At 39.5% G+C, this 22,986-nt stretch overlaps 1 protein-coding gene across 2 annotated transcripts in view; it reads right to left on the bottom strand.

Moving 5' to 3' along the window:
- FUT8 (fucosyltransferase 8) overlaps positions 1 to 22,539 on the bottom strand; it is a 294,755-nt gene extending 272,216 nt beyond the window's left edge. The window contains exon 1 of one of the 2 annotated variants that reach the window (XM_045070563.1): positions 22,405 to 22,539. The gene's annotated coding sequence lies outside the window, so the exon portion shown is untranslated. Of the gene's footprint in view, positions 1 to 21,188; positions 21,205 to 22,404 lie in introns of those variants that run through there. The other variant, XM_045070567.1, reaches the window with a different exon arrangement.
- Positions 22,540 to 22,986: the final 447 nt, after the last annotated feature.

Below are 22,986 nucleotides of genomic sequence, written 5' to 3'. Positions count from 1 at the left end.
AAAACTTCATACTCTTTCTCTATAGTCATGTTATTATGTAGTCATAAGTAACATAACCCACTAATCAGCGCTATTTTCCATCACTATAGTTTTGCCTTTTTAACAATGTCATATAAATGGAATCATGAGACAAGTTGCTTTCACTAAGTGTAATGCCTTTATGTTTCATCCAAGTCAGTTCCTTTTATTACTGAGTGCTGTTCCATTATATGGTGTATCCATTCACACACTGACATCTCAGTCATTTCCACTTTCTGACAATTATGAATAGAGCTGCTCTAAACACTCATATACCAGTCTTTCAGAGAACATAGTTTCATTTCTCTTGGGAAAATACCTAGGGACAGGATTTCTGCGTCATGCGCTAATAAGTTTATGTTTAACTTTACAAGAAACTGACAAACTTATCTAAAGAGGCCGGACAATTTTGCATTGCTATTCAGCAGTGTGTAATAGTTCCAGGTGCTCCACATCCCTGCTGGTTTAGTACTGGCAGAATGTTTTTGTTTGGTTTTGTTTTGCTATTCTAATAGGTATGTAATGGTTATCTCTTTGTGGATTTAATCTGCATTTCCCTAATATCAGTGTTAATACTGGATTGGGCACTTGAACTGGAGGGTCAAATGAAGGGCCCAACCCAGTACTAACAACACCTATATACTCAGGTTTTTGTTGTTTTTTTTGTTGTTGTTGTATTACATTTAATTCCACTTATTAAAGGACTGTTTCAGCATTCAGCCTGTTCATGGAATGAAATAGTTCTAACAACTAAACTAAGCTTGATGTCTTTTCAAAATCATTTACAATACTGAGGATTTAAAATTGGCCTCACGAGCAGTATCAGAAAAGTTTATGCAATGCACTGGGTAGGAAATGTAGTTGAAAAAATTCAACTTGTATTAAACTGAAGAGAAAAATTAATACTTTCTTTTCCAACTTTCTTATCTTTCTGGAAACTCCTAAAAAATAACCTAAGTGTAACAATGTTCCTCAACATTTATTGCTTATTTTGTGCTAGGCACCACGCTAGATCTTAAATATGCAAATACTAACAAGTCAAAGGACCCTGTCCTCAACCAATTTATATTACCCATAATTTTTAAAAATTAATTTTTTCTTAAAATAGGCTTTCTCTTTTAGGAGTTTTACATTTAAGAAAAATTCAAAAATAGTACAGAGTTCCCATATACCACCTTTCCAATTTCCCCTACCATTAACATCTTACATTAGTATTGTATATTTGTTAAAATTTAAAAAACCAATACTGAACTTCCTTCAAAGTATCAAAGAACATAATTTTTATCACCCTTGAAATTTTAAATTATATTTTATATTTATATTTATATTTAGGAGTATGGCTTTAAAGAGACTTCTGTCCCTTTATTTGACCCTCCAATTCAAGTACCCAACCCAGTCTGACTTGAAGTTACGTCTCAATTGCAAACAATCAAAAGTTACTAGAAAAGAAATTTTAAATTAGCCTGGATGAGGTACAATGTCCATTTTTGAAAGAAAAGACTAGACTGTATCCTTCCATCTCTATTTCTGGTTCTCTCTAGGTATTAGTAGATTCTCCTAAACCCAGTTTTTCCACATCTTTAGTCTCAAGACTAGAAAGGATGATCTGTTTCCCTGCTAGGTATAGTTCCAAAAAGCCTGGAAGAGAGCTAGTATTTGTTCATCTCACACAACCATTCTTGCACCCATAACTGGGATGTGGAAGCTTCCCTATATTATTATACTTCCCTGTGACAAAAGTACGGGTAGTATGAATGCTCCAAAAGAGGCAGGTAACAAGAGGGTTAATAGTGACCCAGACAAATCACTGGAGGGGTTGCTGGTAGCCAATTAACCAAACCAATCTACTTCTACCACCACTGTGGAGTGGGGGTGCTTCGGCTGGGAAGCAACTTAGTAACTATACATTATTTTTTAGAAATTGTATCTTTTCAGGAAGACTGGGTGGCTCAGTCAGTTAAGCCTCTGACTTGGCTCAGGTCAAGATCCCAGGGTCCTGGGATGGAGCCACAGTCAGAGTCCCTGCTTAGTGGGGAGTCTACTTGTCCCTCTGCCCCTTCCCTGGCTTCCACATGCATCCACTTTCTTTCAAGTAAGTAAAATTTTCTTTAAAAAGAAATTATTTCTTTTTTATTAGGAAATAAAGTATCTGTAACTGCACTTAAACATTCTTTTATATTCTTGTCTAAAAAGTTTCTTCAAAGTTATTAAAATTTCAGAAACTATGTAACTAGCACTTACAGTAGCTTCTAACTACAATGATGTGCCTGTGAACAAATGTAGAAGATATTGACAGCAGAGATATCAGGGATTTAGAAGTGGAAAAGTGGGGCACATGGCTGGCTCAGTTGGTGCAATATACGACTTTTGATCTTAGGGTTGTGAATTCGAGCCCCACATTACATTTAGAGATTACTTTAAAAATTAAATCTTTGGGGCACCTGGGTGGCTCAGTTGGTTGACCAACTGCCTTTGGCTCAGGTCATGAAGGACTTCCAGGATCAAGTCCCGCATCGGGCTCCCAGCTCCTTGGGGAGTCTGCTTCTCCCTCTGACCTTCTCTCTCATGCTCTCTTCTCACTCATTCTCTCTCAAAGAAATAAATAAAATCTTTTTTTAAAAAAAAATTAAATCTTTTTAAAAAATTGTTTTAAAATAAATAAAAAGTAAAAGAAATGGAAAAGTGAATGGTACCAAGAGTTGAACCACAGAGCAAGAGAAGTGAAGCTGCCTTAGAATGTGTATGTGGGGGGGAATGTGTATGTGAATTCAACTATACATAACAGAAAAACCCATATTAACGTGGCTTAAACAAAATAGAAGTTTGCTTTTCTCTGACATAAAACAAATCTGAAAACAGGCAACTCAGGACTGTTCTACCACGTTATCAACATACAGTATCCTTTCCACTCTCCAACCCACTATTTTTGGAATATAGCCCCTACCCTCATGGTCTAAGTTGACAGCTAGAGAAAAACATTAAAAGGATACAATTCTCCCTTTAAATATAATTTTGGAAGTATCACTCACTTCTACTTACATATCATTTGCCAGAACTTCTTTACAAGGTTATACCTAACTACAGAGAACCTCGGAAATTTAGTCTTTCAGCAAGTGCAGACAGTGCCCACTAAATATCTAGGTTTCGTTAATGGAGGAAAACAGAATATGAAACAGTAAGTCAAAGGCAACAAAGTTAGATGAAGATTGGAGATGTGAATGCAAACTTTCCTTTCTCTAATTTCAAGCTACAAAATGGCAAAAATACTGGAGAGAGAAGAAATGGAAAAAGAGAAGGACCTTTAGACTCTTAACTAGAGAGAACAAACATGATTATCAGAGGGGAGGAGGATGAGGGAAATGGGTGAAACAGGTGATAGGGATTAAGGACTGCACTTGTGGAGATGAGCCCTGGGTATTGTATAGAAGTGTTGAGTCACTAAATTCTACACCTGAAACTAATATTAACACTATGTTAACTAACTGGAGTTAGAATATTTCTTACTCTGCTCCATATGATTACCTTTTCAAAAGTCCATTTGAGAAATAAAAGTGTGAATCAAACTAATTTGGCTCAAAGCTGCAAGACCGCTTCACTACACAAAGGCTTAAAACCGATGTATCAAAGAAGCAGAAAACACCAAGATAGAGAGAGATAGTTTAAAACCCAACAAAGAGGGCACCTAGGTGGCTCAGTGGGTTAAAGCCTCTGCCTTCAGCTCAGATCATGATCTCAGGGTCCTGGGATCGAGTACCACATCAGGCTCTCTGCTCAGCAGGGAGCCTGCTTCCCCCTAGCTCTGCCTGCCTCTCTGCCTATTTGTGATCTCTTTCTCTCTCTGCGAAATAAGTACATAAAATCTTTTTTTTTAATTAAAAATAAATAAAACCAAGCAAAGAAACAAAATCATACTATCACTCTTCTTCAGTTAAGTTACTTCCAGGTCTAGAAACTCAGCCTAAACTCCTCTTCTCCATATCCCCACTCCATTACTGGTAAACTTCTACCTTATACTCATAAAGCATATCTGATCTTGCTGGTTCTCCTCCCTTGCTATTTTAAGGATTTTCCTATAGTCACCTGGAATCACAAGAATAATCCTGACCAGGAGAGGTGGGTGAGGGGATGGTTAAATGGGTGATGGGGATTAAGGAGGGGACTTGTGGTGATGAGCACCAGCTGTTGTATGCAAGTATGGAATCACGAAACTGTACACCTGAAACTCCTATTACATTAAATTAACCGGAATTTGAATAATTTTTTAAAAGACTGATCATGAAGAAATTATGAAGTTTAAGAGAATCTTACAGGGGCACCTGGGTGGCTCAGTGGGTTAAGCCGCTGCCTTCGGCTCAGGTCATGATCTCAGCATCCTGGGATTGAGCCCCGCATCGGGCTCTCTGCTCCACAGGGAGCCTGCTTCCCTTTCTCTCTCTCTCTGCCTGCCTCTCTGCCTACTTGTGATCTCTGTCAAATAAATAAATAAAATCTTTAAAAAAAAAAAAAGAGAATCTTACAAAATAATTCTCTCGAACCTCAAATATTCTCACTTTACTGGACAGAACTAATGATGTCTTAAGTAGTATTCATTCATAACACCTTGTCTCAAACAAGGAAATTGCATTTCTAAAACCCTAAACATTAAATGATACTATCAATTTCAGAGTCTTTCTTTACCACAGGCATGATACAGATGTAGCTGTGGTGGGTGATGGCGGTAGGACCAAATTAAGATCTTCAGAAGCCCCAAGTACAGAAAATATAATAGTATAATCATCTACTCCACCTTATTAGATGCTACACAACTAATAGAACAAAATTATTTCTTTCCAGATATCTTCTTCAAAAAATTTTATTAAGTACTTTCAATCTTTTTTCAAATTATTTTCCTCTGCTTTGCTGGTACCCTAAAGCCTTTGCTGGGAATGGCTTTTGGGTGATCAGCACTAAGTAGCAAGAAGAAATAGAAAAGCAGTTGCAACGTAAAGAGGTCCACTCTGTGTCAGGTATTTTATATACATTATTGATAATTCTTACCACATCCACAAAAGGGAGATACTATCAACCCTGTTTTGCTGATAAAGAAATTGCTCAAAAAAGCTAGATAAGATGCCCAAGGTCATTCATGCAGTAAATGGTGGAGCTGAGTATCTGAAATAGGCCTTTCTATCTCCCAAGACTGATCCATCAGACATACTGTCTTTGAGACATTTCTTTAGAACCTGCTCCTGAACAAAACTTCATTCCAGAGAAACACTAGAAAGTGATTTTTAAATGCATCATTTGATAGTACTCAAATTTTCCATGGAACTTAATCACTGATAATTCTAGATAATGGCTGTAAATATATAGCCAACACTGCTGCACTGCACAACTCCAGAGAGCCTTTTTTTAAAAAATATGGTGTCCTCTGGATTGTGCAATACACCAGCTATAACCCAAATGCTTATCAAAACCCTCATTAAAGCCATTTATTGTTCTGTTTTCAAAAACCACTTCAATCGTTTTTTTTTTTTAAGATTCTATTTATTTATCTGCCAGAAAGAGAGAACACACACGCAGGGGTAGGGGCAGGTAGAGGGAGAAGCAGGCTCCCTGCAGAGCAAAGAGCCTGATGTAGGACTCAATCCAGGACCCTGGGATCACAACCAGAGCAGGACACAGACACTTAACTAACTGAGCCACCCCAGCATCCCTGCAATCATTTTTTAAAAAGCAGAAAAGTATTCTCAGAATGTTTAAAAAAAAAAGGTATTTTAAAGCACATGAAAATATACCCAGCATTATCAGCCATCTGGAAAGTAGAATTCAAAACCACAATTATATATACACCTACTAAAAGAACTAAAATGAAAACAAACAAAAAAAAAAAAAAAAACAGAAAACCCTGACAATACCAAGTGCTGACAAGGATGAACAGCAACTGGAATTCTCATATACTGTTGGTGGGAATCCAAAATGGTATAGCCACTTTGGAAAAGTTTGGCAGTTACCTACAAAATCAAACATACACATGACTGCTAGGTATTTACCCAAGTGAAATGAACATTTACGTTCATTTTTTTTTTTAAATATTCTTAGGGTGCCTGGGTGGCTCAAGTGGGTTAAAGCCTCTGCCTTCGGCTCAGGTCATGGTCCCAGGGTCCTGGAATCCAGTCCCACATTGGGCTCTCTGCTCACAGGGAGCCTGCTTTCCTCCTCTCTCTCTGTCTGCCTCTCTGCCTACTTGTGATCTCTCTCTGTCAAATAAATAAATAAATATTTTTTTAAAAAAACCTCTCAAATGTTTGGAGTTTTACTTGTAGCTGCCAAAAACTAAAAATAACCCAAACATCTCTCAACAGATGAATAAATACATAAACTGGTCCATCCATACTATGGATTACTACTTAGCAATGAAAAGGGATAAACTATTAACACACACAACAACATGAATGAATTTCAAGACATTTTCTAAGTGAAAGAGGCTGACCCAGAAATCTACACAACTATGATTCATTTACATAACAACCTGGTAAAAGCAAAACAAAAGCCATGGAGAACAGGTTTACCAGAGGCTGGAGATGAGGGGGAGAGGCTAATTACAAAGAGGCCACAGGGGCTCTTTGTCTTGATAATTAATAGTGCTTTATACACAGTCTATATACATTTGACAAAATACAGAACAGTATATCAAAAGTATATATTTTACTGCATGTAAATTTAAAAATTTAAAAGAAAATTTAATTCATAAAATATAAAGGAAATATGCCAAATTAAAAAAAAAAGAATGGAAGAATAAGAAAAGGTTTTTAAAAAATTACTAGATCTAGAAATGGTTATCCTCTGGAGATAATAAAGCTGCCTCCAGTAAACCACAGAGATAAAATACAAAATGCTTAAGACAAGGCTTACCACATTCTCAACTGACACTATTTCCCTTCCCTTTACTCACTTCTCTCACCTATGTACACATTTCTCTCTCCCTATGGCTACAACTTCTATTTTCCTCCTCCAGTGCAGTGACTATAGATTGCTTTTGCCTACTTCACATTCCTCCCCCCAATTCTCCAGTTAATAGTATTTCCAACCTTCGGGTAACTGACCTTCCTCCATTTTATGTGGTTCTGATGACAATCTAATGACAATTCCCCACAGTGATCAGCCCAAGGATGGGTCTCATGAGAGGCCTTCCTTCAGAAAGTTCTCAGTTCTTTGCTGTAAGCTCTCTACAATCTGAGGCTGTGCCTCTCTGTCATGAAAGACTTCTAACATACTCAGACAATAAGACTAACATACAGAAAGAAGTACAGTCAAGAAATGGAGAGTATTCTGAAGACATCATTTAAATCCCTGGATCTGTTTGTTCCTGGACTGCTTCACCTCTGCTCTTCCCATTTACAAAGATAAGTCATCTTTTTAATCCAATTTAGAACTGTTGGTTTTAATACATCCCATTGTAAAAGCACAAAACATTTCATATCTCTAAGGGAGCAAAAAGAGTAAATGATCTCTTCACTTGCTGTGGCCTTTAGTTAACTTATTCCCAGTATTAGTAGCCATTAATATATAGATATTACCTAGCCCTGCTGTAGGGCAAACATACATGTATAAAGAGACAGATATAAAAGATACAGCTATATATAGGTAGGCTGAAAACAGCTGTCCACTAGATTTAAATTCCAAGTGCCAGGGACCTTAAAAACAGCTTTAAACATAAATTTTAAGATTTTTTAAGTCTTCAGTGCTTGTGGTGCTCACTTCTCACCACCTGACATTTCAGCATTCTGCTCCTTCAAACCTAGGTCATAAACATACGTTACTACTTTGTATTGCTCTGGTTTTACCATGTTTGTTCACTCATCTCCATCAATATATGAAGAAAGGCAATTGCACACCCCAATATAAAAAACACACATATGCAATAAGGATTAAAGCAAAAGCCATATGAACTGACAACATATACTAAACTTCCAATAAGTCTTTCTTCGGTTTGTCTGCCTGGAATGCCCCTACTTATTCTTTGATGCTGAGCTTAAATATCACCTCCTTTCAATATAGTATTCTCCACTTATCACACCCTAATAGCACTGCTGCCTCTGACTCCTCCCTGCCATAGCAACTACCAAATTACAATTATTTATATATTAGTGGTAATGAGAACCTTCTGTAGTAAAATGTCTGTAGTAGTAAATGAAACGGAAGGGGTGCCTCGGTGGCTCAGTCAGTTAAGCGTCTGCCTTTGGTTCAGATCCCTGCCTTTGATCCCAAGGTCCTGGGACAGTGCCAGCATCGAGCTCCCTGCCCAGAGGAGAGCCTGCTTCTCCCTCTCCCTCTGCTGCTCCCCCTGCTTGTGCTCTCTCTCTCTCTCTCTCTGTGTCAAATAAATAAATAAAATCTTTGGAAGGAAGGGAGGTAGGGAGGGAGGGGGGAGGAGGAAAAAGAGCTGATGAAATAGAGAAATACTAGTAACAGAATTTTCAGTTTAACAGCTGAATAGATCTGAAGGGGAATTCAAAGATGACTCAGAGTTCAAGTTTGGGTAATGGGAGGAATAAGCCAATAGTACAGAAAGAAAAGTTAGAAAGAATACCTTTCAGGGGAAAGAAAATTCAAATCTGAGCCTGTAGAACTTAAGGGCATGACAAACAGGTAGAGCTCTCCAGCTAAAATCTGAAGCTTGGGCACTTAGAGTACAGGAATTAACTGGAAGGTACTCACTGAAGCCAAAGGACCAGGTAACATTCTAAGAAAAGAAACTAGATTAAGAAAAATGTATAAAGCAGGGGCGCCTGGGTGGCTCAGTGGGTTAAGCCACTGCCTTCGGCTCCGGGTCGTGATCTCAGGGTTCTGGGATCTTGTCCCGCATCGGGCTCTCTGCTCAGCAGGGGGCCTGCTTCCCTTCCTCTCTCTCTGCCTGTCTCTCTGCCTACTTGTGATCTCTCTCTGTCAAATAAATAAATAAAATCTTTAAAAAAAAATGTATAAGGCAAATATTTAAGAAAAAGTTGACCTTGTGAACGAAGAGTGGCTAGAATACACAGGAGAGCTTATAAGCTCCCTTATAAGGGAAGAGGTAAAGGGGTTCACAGTTTCAAATCTGGAGAATTTAAAAGCAAGAATTCAAACTGAAAAAAAGGGGTCCTGGGGTGGCTCAGTCATTAAGCATCTGCCTTTAGCTCCAGTCATAATCCCAAAGTCCTGGGATCAAGCCCTGCATCAGGCTCCCTGCTTGGCAGGAAGCCTGCCTCTCCCTCTCCCCCTGCTTGTGTTCCTTCTCTCTCTATGTCTCTCTATGTCAAATAAATGAATAAAATCTTAAAAAAAAAAAAAAAAGATAAAACTGAAAAAAAGTCTCTATTTAACAAGGTTACTGGTAACAACAGAGAGAACAGCTTTAGTGAAAAAGAAGATAGCAAAATTTAAATACATATGTTGCTTTTTCCTTTGAGCTACCACAAAATACAAAAAATAAATAAATAAATAAAAAGGAGGGGAAAGAAGAAAAAAAGTAAGAAAAAGTGTTTTGGGGAGGGTTTTTTTTTTTTAGGCCACTGAAGATGTCAGAGAGACTCAAATAAAATTATTAAAGGAGTTAACTAACAAACCCATACGTTCTAAAAGTATATAAAAGGGATAAAAGTAGCCATGAAATAGTCAGGTAAGCCTAAAAGGACAGATCGCTAACAGGAAATCGTAGAGAGGAAGGAAAATTAAACAATTTTGAGATAAAGGAAAGCAAAGCTGAAGACATTTCTATTTGATGGCCTTAATCTTCTTACTCTTTTTAAAAAAAGGTAATTGAAAACAACTACAGAGTCTGGGAACAGTACACAGGAATCAGGGGCTAGGGAGTAGAAAAGGTCAGAAATAGCCTTTGCAGGAAATCAATTGCAAAAGAACTGCCAACCATTGTAAGTGAATATTTTAGAGCACACTTTATAATTAATTATTCATCTCATTTTCACTTATCTAGTAGAAGAGCACAAATTCTTTAGCCTATTTGATTTGACTGTTACAGTTTTGTAAAGACAGCCTTCTACATCTGATCTGAGGTAATGATGTTCCTTCTGTAAGTCTTCTTTTCCATTGTATATTACTGCATTTTTTCTTCGCTATGTTATAAAATTTTAAAATTAATCATTTTTACTGCTTTAATGTGTCTTGCTCTGATGCTTTGCTTAAATATCCAAGTAGTATCTGAGAGAGATACTCTCTCAGAGAGAGAGGGGAGGAAAAGAGAGAGAAGGGGAAGCAGGCTCCCTGCTGAGCAGAGAGCCCGATGTGGGGCTCGATCCCAGAACCCTGGGATCATAACCCGAGCTGAAGACAGAGGCTTTAACCCACTAAGCCACCCAGGTGTCCCCACAATGTCTATTTTCTTCAAGTCAAGTAATTCTAAACAAAAATGGCTAAATCTTTTGAGGGATGCCTGATTGGCTCAGTCGGTTAACCATCTGCCTTCGGTTCAGGTCATGATCTCAGAGCCCTGGGAAAGAGCCCCACATGAGGCTCCCCGCTCAGTAGGGAGTCTGCTTCACCCTCTCCCTCTGCATCTACCTCTGCTTGTGCTTGCTTGCTCTGTCTCTTGAATAAATAAATAAATAAGATCTTTAATAAAATAAAAAAGGGCTATTATCTTTTGACAGCTGCTCACTTATTATCATGTTCAAAAATAAAAATTCCCTGGGAGAATACGATCTTTAATATTTTAAAGCTTCAAAAGTTATAGAAAGAAGTATTTTCTCCCTTTACACTGAAATTTTTTTCCAATTACATAATTCATATTTAGATACTTTATATGTATTACAAATTCTATGAGACATTTAAAAATAAATATGGCATTGCATATATTTAAAAGATTAGGGTTGCCATAAAATAGTCACCTTAGAAAGTTCTCACACTTATTCCTAGAATGCTGCCATTGCATAAAAAGCTATGAGAGTCAACCTTTAGAACTCCTTTGAAGTCTTAACATAATAATATTATTGTCAAAGTGACAAATCTTCATTGATTAAATACATAGGTTTCATATTTGGGGAAACTTCTGGTTATCATAAGGTGGTTTACCTAAATTAGAAATACTACTTGTGAACAAAAAATATGACTACAAAGCATGAAACAAATATTCCTATGCTGCTATAATGACTCCATCATTAAAATATATTTATGACAATATTCCCCTCCCTCCACAGCGTCTGATCTGTGGCTTACCACCCATACATTGTAGAATGTTGGGTAAAAATAAAAGCCATACTTCCTACTATTACAGGTAATATAAGAAGCTCTGATGATTTATAAGAGTCAAATTATTGGGGGGGGGGGGGCGCCTGGGTGGCTCAGGGGGTTAAGCTTCTGCCTTCGGCTCAGGCTATGATCCCAGGCTCCTGGGATCAAGCCCCTGCAATCAGGCTCTATGCTCAGCCAGGAGTCTGCTTCTCCCTCTCCCTCTGCCTGCTGCTCTGCCTGCTTGTGCTCTCTCTGTCAAATAAATAAATAAAATCTTAAAAAAAAAAAGTCAAATTACTAAATATTTGAAAGCAGTTACAGCACCATTTTTAAATTTAGCTAGTTGTTATTCAATGCCCTTTTTTTATACTATGCTGATAATGCACATGAACCCTCTGGCATATCTGACAGCAGCCTACTCAGCTGTCTACTCCTGTTACAAACACATACATTTAGGGGCGCCTGGGTGGCTCAGTGGGTTAGGCCTCTGCCTTCAGCTCAAGTCATGATCCCAGGGTCCTGGGATTGAGCCCCATTTAAAAACAAAACAACAACAACAAAAAACATACATTTATATACAAACAAATATAGCACTATTTTTTAACTCCTTACATATGGATTTTTTCCCTTAGTTTGTCACCTGAATGTTACCTATCAGTTTTGCCTCGACATGAGCCCTACAACAGTCTTCCCAACGGTAGCTATATATTTTCTTTGGTTCTTCTTTGAAAAACAGTCTAATCTCACCCGGTTGCCTTGAACCCAACTTGGTTTAAACTTAGCTAAAATCTCTCCATGCTGTATTCCACTCCCAAAACAAAACAAAACAAAAAAACCTAAAAAGCAGTCTTTTTCTTACATTCATAAGAAGCTTCAATCATTCTTAAAGCCCCACCTCTGAGAATTATTCAACTTTGCCTTTATTCTCTTCAAAAATCATTTACTCAGCTTTATGACTGTCCCTATTCTCCATTACACACATGAACTAAGAAATGTTCAAGAAAAAGTTTAATCAGCCATATTGTTTCTTCAAGATAGTCCCAAAATTGCCTGTGGCTGACTCAAGTATTAGACTATAAGCCTCATTTTCTGCACACTTCTGGCACGGCTGGTTAAGTACCTGACTCTTGGTTTCAGCTCAGGTAGTGATCTCAGGGTCATGAAATGAAACCCCAAGTCAGGTGTCAAGTCTGCTTAAGAGTGTCTCCCTCAAAAAAAAAAAAAAGTCTCTCCCTCTCCCTCCACCCCTTCCTGCCATAAGCTCACACACTTCCCTATCTTTCTCAAATAAATAAACTTTAAAAAAGAAAAACTTAGACCATAAACCTCATTTTTGATTAAAAAAATAATAATGAAGTGACTATATTTAGGGGGAAGAGTTAAGATACAAAAGGTCAATGAATGTCTACCCAGCTGCAAAAACTGGAATAGAAGAAAATCAAAATAATTCATTGCATGGGAAACACGCAAATGCCCAGGGGGAATAAGTGGCTTACCCAAGTATACACATTTGGTAGCAAAGCTAACACTAGTATCCAATCTCCTGATTCCAGGTTTGGAGCTTTTCTACTTTAACCATTCGTTCAAATGACTAAACGGGATTATACAAAATGAAAGGAGCCAGACACAAAAGAATACATATTGTATAATTCTATTAATGTCAAATTTCTAGAAATGGCAAAACTACAGAAACAAAAGCAGATCAGTGGTTGCCTGGGGCTGGGAGTGGGAGTAAGGATGAGGAAGGAGGGCAAGACAGAACTTTCTGGAGAATGAAAGTATTCTAAAATTAAATTGTGATAATGGTTGCACAATAATATATGGGGCACCTGAGTGGTACAGGAGGTTAAGAGTCTGACTCTTTTGGCTCAGCTCTTGATCTAAGGGTCACAAGAGGGAGCCTGAGTTGCGCTCCACAGGGAGTATGCTTAAGACTCTCTTTCCCCCTCCCTGTTTCGACCCACCTAGTATGCTCTATCTCTAAAATAAATTTAAAAATCTTTTAAAAAATAAATAAAACTTAAAGCTGGAAACTTTATGAGATATAATTTATACTTCAATAAAGCTATTCAAAAAATGACTAAGAAGGAACTCGGATTTTGGCTTTAAGTCCACAGAGCTCTGAGGAAATTATATGTCAAAAAGTATTTCTAGCAGTGCCTTGGATGGCTCAGTCCCTCAAGCGTCTGCCTTCAGCTCAAGTCATGATCTCAGGGTCCTGGGATCAAGCCCTGCATGGGTCTCCCTGCTCAGCAGGGAGTCTGCTTCTCCCTCTTCTTTTGCAGCTCCCCATACCCCCTGCTCTCTCTCTCAAAGAAATTTTTTTTAATCTTAAAAAAAATAAAAGTATCACTGAAACACACACAAAAAAAGCTTTTTCCCCAAACTTCAGATCCCTTTCCCTTGAAAATTTCCAAAAGTTAGGTACTTTATTTTCCAACCTTACGTTTTCCGTGGATACAGAAAGTAACAGGAAGTGCACAAATACACACATAGGAAATGTGCATAATTCCTCTGAAAACACTTTCATTATTGATCATTATTTCCTTTTAGATAGGATCTACACCGCTCTAAGTAAACCTCCGCAGGCAGTTTAGAATAGAAGATGCACAGACGACTGGGTGACTCAGTCAGTTATGTATCTGCCTTTGGCTCAGGTCATGATCCCAGGGTTCTGGGATCAAGTCCCACATTGGGCTCCTTGCTCTCTCTCATAACAATTAATGCTTTACATCTATGAGAAATACCACTGTTGGAACCTCAAAAATGAACAGCGTTTTAATTAATTTAGGCCTAGATATCTGTAATTATGTCAGAGGAAGCAGTCAGGATTACATAGTAAACCTACATTTCCCATGCTGCTGAGGATTAGTTTACCCAAGCTAACGAAAGACCTTTTGCCCTCAAGAATTTCAATAACCGGGGTGCCTGGGTGGCTCAGTGGGTTAAGCCTCTGCCTTCGGCTCAGGTCATGATCTCGGGGTCCTGGGATCGAGCCCTGCGTCAGGCTCTCTGCTCAGCGGAGAGCCTGCTTCCCCCTCTCTCTCTATGCCTGCCTCTGTGTCTACGTGTGCTCTCTGTCTGTCAAATAAATAAATAAAAATCTTTAAAAGAAAAAAAAGAATTTCAATTACCACCTTCCTAAAGCCCTAGAGTTTCAACAAACTTCCTAAAAGAGAAAGAAAAATCTGAAACTTATAAAAAGAAAGCTAAATGTTTACCCTAGCTTAAGCTCCAAGTTTAAAGGAGTAGGTTTCTCAAAATTACAATCTTTTGACATTTGGTAACTGAATGAATTAAGTAGTTATTCAAAGGATTCAAGACATGAAAAATAGAACACAATCTCAGCTGAATACATCTCTCTTTCCATGTGTTAAAAAACTGAGTCAGGGGGCACCTAGGTGGCTCAGTGGGTTAAAGCCTCTGCCTTCGGTTCAGGTCATGATCCCAGGGTCCTAGGATAGAGCCCCCACATTGGGCTCTCTGCTCAGCAGGGAGCCTGCTTCCCACCCCCTCTCTCTGCCTGCCATTCTGCCCACTCATGATCTCTCAAATAAATAAGTAAAATATTAAATAAACTGAGTCAGTCAGATACCAAATGATGAGTGCCCTAATTATCAAACATACACTTTCTCCTTGTGAACTTTTCACAATAACTGGCTTAAACTTGCTAATCGTAGTCCCATGAACGGAGAACACTGTTGCTCATTTTAGTTTGTTAGCTCTCTCCAAGGGACACAGTATAGTTTGGGGTTGTTTTTTTGGTTTTTTTTTTTTACATTTTTCTTACAGCAATGAGGCACACAAAGAAGGTGAAGTGATGTTCTAAAAACCAATCCCTTATAGACAGAAACTCCATAGATGAAGACAGAAATAACAAAGAAGACATAAGAATGCATTCCAGGAAACTGGAAGAGGGAGATTATGATATACTAAATATTAAACATAATAATGTGATTGATACAACACCCTTAACAATGAATGAACCAACAACCCAATATCCCTTTTTACATGGAGTAACAAAATCATTTTTTAATAAATAATAATAAACACTACCCCAGTCTCTTGCCTACTGCCTCAGAGGAAATGAAATCATTATAATAAATCTATTGTAACACAAAGGCTAATGTTTTACCAGGAAATGTTCTGTGAACTTTAAGAAAAAAAAATCCTAGAAGGATGTTGTCAACTCCTACATTTTCTACCATGACTGGGAGAGCTATGGATGACAAACAAGGAAAAGAAATGGAGGGACAAAGAAAAACTAAGAAGAACTCTCCCTCACCTCCAAACAAAGCAGGCTCACCAACCACTAAGATCCTGGGCCTCTCTCAGTCTCCTTCCCTTCACTATCCGCCCCAAACACAGCTAAAGTCTGAAACAATGGATATAATACAGAAGCTACAAATTATATTTTCCCCCCCTTTACTACCAATCAAGATATTATGATCAATTACATTTTTTAAATTATGAAAATGATTTTTAAAACTAGCTCATAGAATGATGACTTAAGTCATTTAATAACATTGCTATGCTTTTATAGTTTGATGATTGGTAAATATTGTTTTTAACACATGCAAATTTATTCTGGCTCTAGATATTAATGGGATTTCATATCTCATTTAAGGGACATAATCCAGCCATAAAATTATTAAAAATTTGAAATTCAGTCATGGTTCATTAACAGTCAATTGAATAAAAAAATGTACATATAAACAAAACAGGTTCATTTTCATTTTAGTTATATGTTTGCAGTAAATTAAATAGAAGAATCTCCCATTTTTGCTACTTTCGTTCATTTATAATCAGAAAGTTATAGTATTTAAAGTTAGTATCATGTATTATTTCTCATAACTCAGATTCTAAAATAAATATTAGTTTCTCATTTACATCTATGATTAATATCAATATTTTAATACATACTTATAATGTGAACTTTATTTACATTAACCATCATCAAGACTGTGACAAGTAGAACTGTTAAATCCAATCAAAACATCAGTATGCTGTCATATTTTTTGAGTTTATCCTATTGTTAAAATAAATGTGAAAACCCAAGTTCTAAGATAAAACAAAAATAAGGAGCAGTTCAATAGTGATCTTTAAAGATTTATTCCAATGTTTCAAGTGAAGTTATACTACAGAACAAATACAAAAGAGAGTAACAGCAAAAGCAAGTTTGAACCACATCAAACTTGAAACATATGTCTTCTTCACATGTCATTTTCTGACCAAAAACAAAAACAAACAAAAAGAATTATCACAAAAATATATTTTTAAAAATAGGTAAGTGAGCTATTTGGTTTTGGTGAATAAAGTCTTTTTAATAGAAAACTTAGGGGTGCCTGGGTGGCTCAGTCATTAAGCATCTGCCTTTGGCTCAGGTCATAATCCCAGGGTCCTGGGATCAAGCCCTGTATTGGGCTCCCTGCTCAGCCAGAAGCCTCCTTCTCCCTCTCCCACTTCCCCTCTCTCGCTGTCTCTCTCTGCCAAATAAATAAATAAAATCTTTAAAATAATAAATAAATAAAAAGAAAAAAGAAAACTTAAATGAAATTAACCATATAGCTCTGCTTTCTGTAACAAATATGAGTTAACTAATACTGAAATATATAGCATAATTCCATATGCCCTATATATTCTTCTTCCATTAAAAGTAAAATGTACAGGGGCGCCTGGGTGGTTCAGTGGGTTAAGCCTCTGCCTTCAGCTCAGGACTTGATCTCAGGTTCCTGGGATGGAGCCCAGCATTGGGCTCTCTGCTCAGTGGGGAGCCTGCTTCCTCCTCTCTCTCTGCCTGACTCTCTGCCTACTTGTGATCTCTGTGTCAAATAAATAAATAAAATCTTAAAAAAAAAAAAGTAAAATGTACAGTATCATATAAAGTTTATATGGGTCATATGTTTAGAATATTGTAGAGGCTGGTAATAAGGTCATTTATTTACTCAAGAAGAAAAACCAATGTCAGGCAAGTGATATCATTCATTTTATTGGTTTGATCCCTGATTATTCCAAAGTGAAAATTTTGGGATATGGAGGGAGGCTGAAGAAGAGTGGGCTGGAGAGCAGAAGGGAGAAAGAAAAAAGGATTCAGACATGAGACTAATTTCTTAAAAAATATATCTTATACATCCCTACATAATAGTCTTCAGTTGGGAATTTTAAAATGATTTTGTTTGTTTGTTTTTTTAAGATTTTATTTATTTGACAGAGAGAGACACACCAAGAGAGAGAACACAAGCAGAGGGAGTGCAAGAGAAAGCAGCAGACTTCCCTCTGAGCAGGGAAGATGCGGGGCTTGATCCCAGGAACCTGGGACACTTAACAACTGAGCCACCCAGGTGTCCCTTTAAAACAGTTTTTAAAAAATTGATTGTAAATATATTTTCAATGTTTGTCTCATTATAGCAAACTACAATTTAATAACAATTCCAACTGCCAAAAAGAAACCGTATGCCAAATAGTACAGAAATATAAGCCACATACTCATTAAGAAGGAAACCAAAGAAAATCTTGAATGGGTCCTCTAAACGCTACAACTACTACACTACTGCTGACTGGAGTACTAACAGAACTAGTAGTAATGCAAGGTATAAAAGTACTATAATAGTAATACTTTAGTTTCAGCATTGTTTAGAATCTTAGCTGTGCTTTGTTTTGTCCTTTTAACTATGCTCCATGTCCAACACGGGACTTGAACTCACAACCTTGAGATTAAGAGTTGCATGCTGTACCAACTGAGCCAACCAAGTGTCCCAGTTGTATTTTATTTTTTAGTTAAAAAAAAACTATTTTTTAAACATTTATTCTTATGATTATAAAATGGAAACTTTTATAAATGTTCTATAATATGAAGTGGGTGTATTTACCATTAACTAAAACAAGAGACTTAATGCAATTTATAGTAAATCAAAAATAACCATTTAGGAAATTGAAAAAGATATATAAAAATATTCTGGCATGTCTTATAAAACATTGTTTAATTTCTAGCATAAACACCTTAAAAAGGGTAAACACCTCACTAGTTTTATCTCACAGATATTGCCATTCTTTTCAAAGAATCGATTTTTTATTTTACCAGCACTAAGATTCTGTTTACTTAATGGACATACTGCACAGCAATATAGAACAAACAGCGCAACCACTATCTTCAGAAAATAAAATATTCTAATTTTAATATATACATTATTAGTTTCTAGCCTTGAATTCCAAGAATATGTGAACTGTGAGAAATAAATTTGCATACCTGATTACAGCTGAGAAATCTAACTAAAGTGCCATAAACCAAAAAATAATTGCTTTATATTCAAAGGCCCAAGTTCAATTTAGTAAACAGTCTAGACTCACTGCATCATATTACAGGAGACAGAGGTTAAGAAGTGACCTTGGGATTTTGCTTTCCAGATGTCTGAAAGGTCCATTTCTTAATGAAAGTATCTCTACTCTTGATAAATACTTAGCTTACTACCCAGTCAATATCTCTGCCCATATAAGACTCTATTTGATTTTTGAAATTTTAGGACTGCAGATACTATAAAGAAAACATTCAAGAACATAACAACATGCACAAAGGATTAAGACTACTTCCCTTGTGATGAAATGCACAAGTTAAGAAACAACTATCATACACACTACATTACGGGGCATATTTTTCTGAGATTTTAAAATGAGAAATTCAGTAAGCCTTAAGCATATACTTTCCATTATTTTAAATCATGAAAAGATTTTTTAAGTAATTTGTAATATAAAACATATATATAATATATATATATATATATATATATTCCACAAATGACCAAGTACAGATATATGCCCATATCAATTCCCTTACTCTTTTAATTAAAAATTTATGTTCCTTTCGGACATAAATCTGGGTTTGGGCGTTTTAAAAGTTCAAATACATACTAAGCTATTCTTTGCTTTGGCACTAGCTCCCCCTCTAGACCAACCTACTAATATAACTGCACTTAAAAAAATAAACAACAACACAAGTTTTTCCAAACCACAAGAGAATTTCAAAATTCACCACTTTTAAGGACATTCCAGTACTTTAAAATAACTAATTAAAATTGAAATCAAACATTGCATAATGTAATCAGAATTACTGCCCTGCAGTAATTCCATACATCTCAAATAGGAGGACTTGTAGGAAATTCCATACATCTCAAATAGGAGGACTTGTAGGAAAACAACTTCAAGTGACTCTTTAAATTTAAGAACAACTTAAACAATCTACATGGTATGATATTTTATGGAAATTATTTTGAATCACTACCCTAATAAACCACAGCATACCACTCATATTAACTCACTACTTGCTCAAAGATACACTTTTACATGTTTCTGCAATCTATACAAGTTTCATTCCAGATCTTCAACTCTTCAAGTAACAATTCTCAATTTATAAAAGCAGCAAAAGGAAAATCCATGCCCTAAATCACTCTTCAATGGTCCTAATAGCCTATTCATTTCTAACCCCCTACATTTCTATATATTAAACTGTAAATTCACAAATACAAATGTCTGAATACCCACCTTAATTGTTACTACTATAGTATTTATAAATCAAGTAATTGCAACTTTGTATACACATTTTATGGTATATTTCACAAAGCTGGCAATGTACAAGATCTTATCATTTGGCATTGAATTTTAGGTTATTTTTAAGGTTATTTTAAAGGAGGGAAAACACAACTTGCTCCATTATTTCAGTATAGTGCTGCTGTGCTTAATTTCTTTCCAAAATGTTTTCATAGATATGATGCACCTTTTAAAAGAACTATGTATAAAAACATGAAATTTAAATTAAATAAAGTAAATAAATATACACTTACCTCCAGGAGTAACAAGAAGGGAAAAAAAAAAAAAAACTATAATGAAACCTTGCCTACAGTTTCAAAAGAGAGCCAAGTCAAAGTGCAGTCAGTTACCCATGATGAGCTTAATTCTAAACTGATAGAAAACTTTTGTTGAAATCTGTTCTGCATTACCTTGAAGTTGGGGGTTATCTACTGGGGATTCTGCCTTTTCCTAGGTTCACCTTCTAGAGTTGGCTTAAGTCCACTGTAAATTAATTCAAACATGGGAAGAAGAAACACCACCTCTCTCTGCCTTTCTCCAAGGCCTCCAATCAAAAGGCTAATAATATACGGCAAAACGCTGAAAGCTCACCAGGGATAAACCCTAACCAAGACACTGCCATTTAACTTAAGATATACACTGCATCTCTGATGTTCTGTGTTGCTGAAGATTGCAATACCCACAGCAAAAGAACAGGTGCTGCACCCGACAACCCACTCACTCTTACAGGACAAATCTCCTTTAAACTAATAAATTAGGACTCGTTTCACCTTCCCAAATAAGTTTAGATACTCAAAAGCCGCCAGCTCATCATTTCCACAACAGTTGGGGGGGGGGGGATTGCAGCGGCACTCACGCCTTTAACTGCCCAGGCACTGGCCCCTCGCCGGGAGCAGATCTTTGTACAGGTCCACCCCCCCCCCGATTTCTGGCCCAAGAACCCCTCACAAAAGCCGGTAACGTACAAGCATCCTCCTCCCCACAGTCGGTGACTACAGGGACCGAGTTGCTGGCGAAAGGGCAGGTATCTGGAGAGGAGAAAGGAGGGACACCTCCCACCCCCGCCCCCATCCCTCCTCTCCTTGGCTTCGGCCCCTGCCCGAAGCAAGGATGCGCGACGCCGAGGACAGCCGCGGCTGCAGGCGCCCTTCACCCCCAGTCCGCGCCCCCGGGCCGCGCCAGACCGTCCCGGGGGCTCGCTCCCCACTTTTCCCGGAGCCCCGGGTAAGCAGCAGCAGTTGCAGCAAGAGGCCCGGGGAACGCCTGGTGGGGAAAGAGCGGCGACAGCCCCGGATCACATCCCCGGCGCCTCCTCGAATCCCGCACTAGCCCAGCCCCAGACCCCGAGGCGCGCGGGGCCCGGCTCCCAAACGCCCCCTTACCCGAGGCGGGAGCAGAGGCGGTCTCCGCCGTCCCCAGTTGCCGCCGCCGCCGCCGCCGCCACAGCCCTCAGCCGCAGCTGCCCCGTTGGGGAGTGGGAGGGGTGGCTGGGTGGAGGATGCTACTCCCGACTGAAAGGAGAGGAAGAAACGGAAACAGGAACCGCCGCCGCCGCTGCTTAACGGAGCCTTCGGCGCCACTGACTGAGCGAGAGCGCGAGGCGGCGCGAGCGGGGCAGTCGCTGACAGCGCGAGACGGAGCGCGAGCCGGGTCCCGGGCGCGCGACCCCGAGCAGCACCGGCCCCATTCCGCGAGGAGAGGAAGGGGACCGGCTGGCTGGGGGCTGGGAGGGGGCGGTGTGGGGCGGGGGCCTGGAGCAGAGGGAACCCGGCTACTCGGGTCGGCCGGAGATAGCGCGCGCACGCGCCGGAGCGGCTCTGACAACGAGCGCAGGCGGGGAAGCCTTGGCTAGCGCAAGCGTGCGCGCGCGGGTGGGGGCGCGCGCCCCTTAGCGTTACAGGCTTCTGGGAGAGGGCGCGCATGCGCCGGCCGCTGCCACCTACGGCGACCCTGGCATGTGCCACGGCTTCTTCCCGCCCCCTTCTCGCTGCGCCGGTGGATAGCGTAGCTGCAGCATCCGCTGCCAGGCAGAGCCGCGGGTCACAGAGGGACCGAGAGACTTCCAGCAGGGCAGCAGCTGCGCTTGGGCGCCTGCTTCCTACACGAGCGTAGGCCGCCCTCTACCGCCTGCAGGCCGGAGGCTGACGGCGGCGCGACTCGAACCGAACTCCCCCACTCCCGGGAGCGCCATCTCCAGGGAATGTCGTATTCTCGACAGCCGGGGAACGGACTGGCCCGAGCCAGTTCATTCCGCGCCCCTAAGGAGCACTGGTACAGGAGATTGAAGCAGGCTTCCTGCTACTTTTTAGAGGGGATCGCGGCAGCGCAGCCCCTGCAGCCCAGGTCTGGCCGTTCGACTGCAGCTTGCGGCGTGACCAGAGAATGGCATCGCACCCCTATGCAACTAGCGAAGCCCTGTTTTATCTTGGGAGAGCTATTTCCATATTTGCCCCGACGGAAAGACCTCCCACAAGGGCCTGCGTTTGATGCCTAGCCTCTGCCACGACCCGGGGCTGCAACAGCCCCCTTGAGGCGGAAGTTTATTCAGTACGGCGCACTTGGGGGTGCGGGACAGGGGTTCCCTAGGATGCTTCCTACCCGCTCGCACTCGGGAAATTCCTGGCGCCCGCGATGCAGAGCAGTGGGCCGAAGACCTAGCTCTGACCAGCCCAGACCGCGAGGGGAGCCGGAGGACCCCAGCGCGCCGGCCCGGCACACAAAGTAGTCGCGGGCCGAGGGAGGGGGTGCCACGGGGTCCAATCAGAGACACGAGCCGTGTGAGTGGAGTGCGAGCCGACCAATCGGACGGCCGGAGGGTGAGCTTCCCGTACCCAACTCTTCCCTGTAGCCTCGGGACCCAGATCCCGAGCCTGGAGCGCTGTGCGGACAGGGAAAGCGACGTGGTGCCCCAAGCACAGAAAAAAATTTTCTCTGAACTTGGGTATTTTTAAGTAAATGCCTTAGGTACTTATCCCAAAACAAATAGCGGCGGCGTTTTAGATGCTGAGTATGGAAAGGATCACGGAAAAGAGATTTACAAGGCACTGGCCTGCCAACACTGCAATCTGCCTAATAACGTTCATAAATTTACAGTATTTATTGAGGCCTTTTTATTTTTTTTTTTTAAATATTTTATTTATTTGACAGAGAGAGATCACAAGTAAGCAGAGAGGAAGGCAG

Source organism: Mustela putorius, unplaced genomic scaffold, assembly GCF_011764305.1.
Source record: "Mustela putorius furo isolate JIRA1106 unplaced genomic scaffold, ASM1176430v1.1 tig00000129_pilon_pilon_pilon, whole genome shotgun sequence".
Taxonomy (NCBI): Eukaryota; Metazoa; Chordata; class Mammalia; order Carnivora; family Mustelidae; genus Mustela; species Mustela putorius.
The sequence above is the reverse complement of the archived record's forward strand: the minus strand, read 5'-3'. Positions and strand labels throughout refer to the sequence as shown.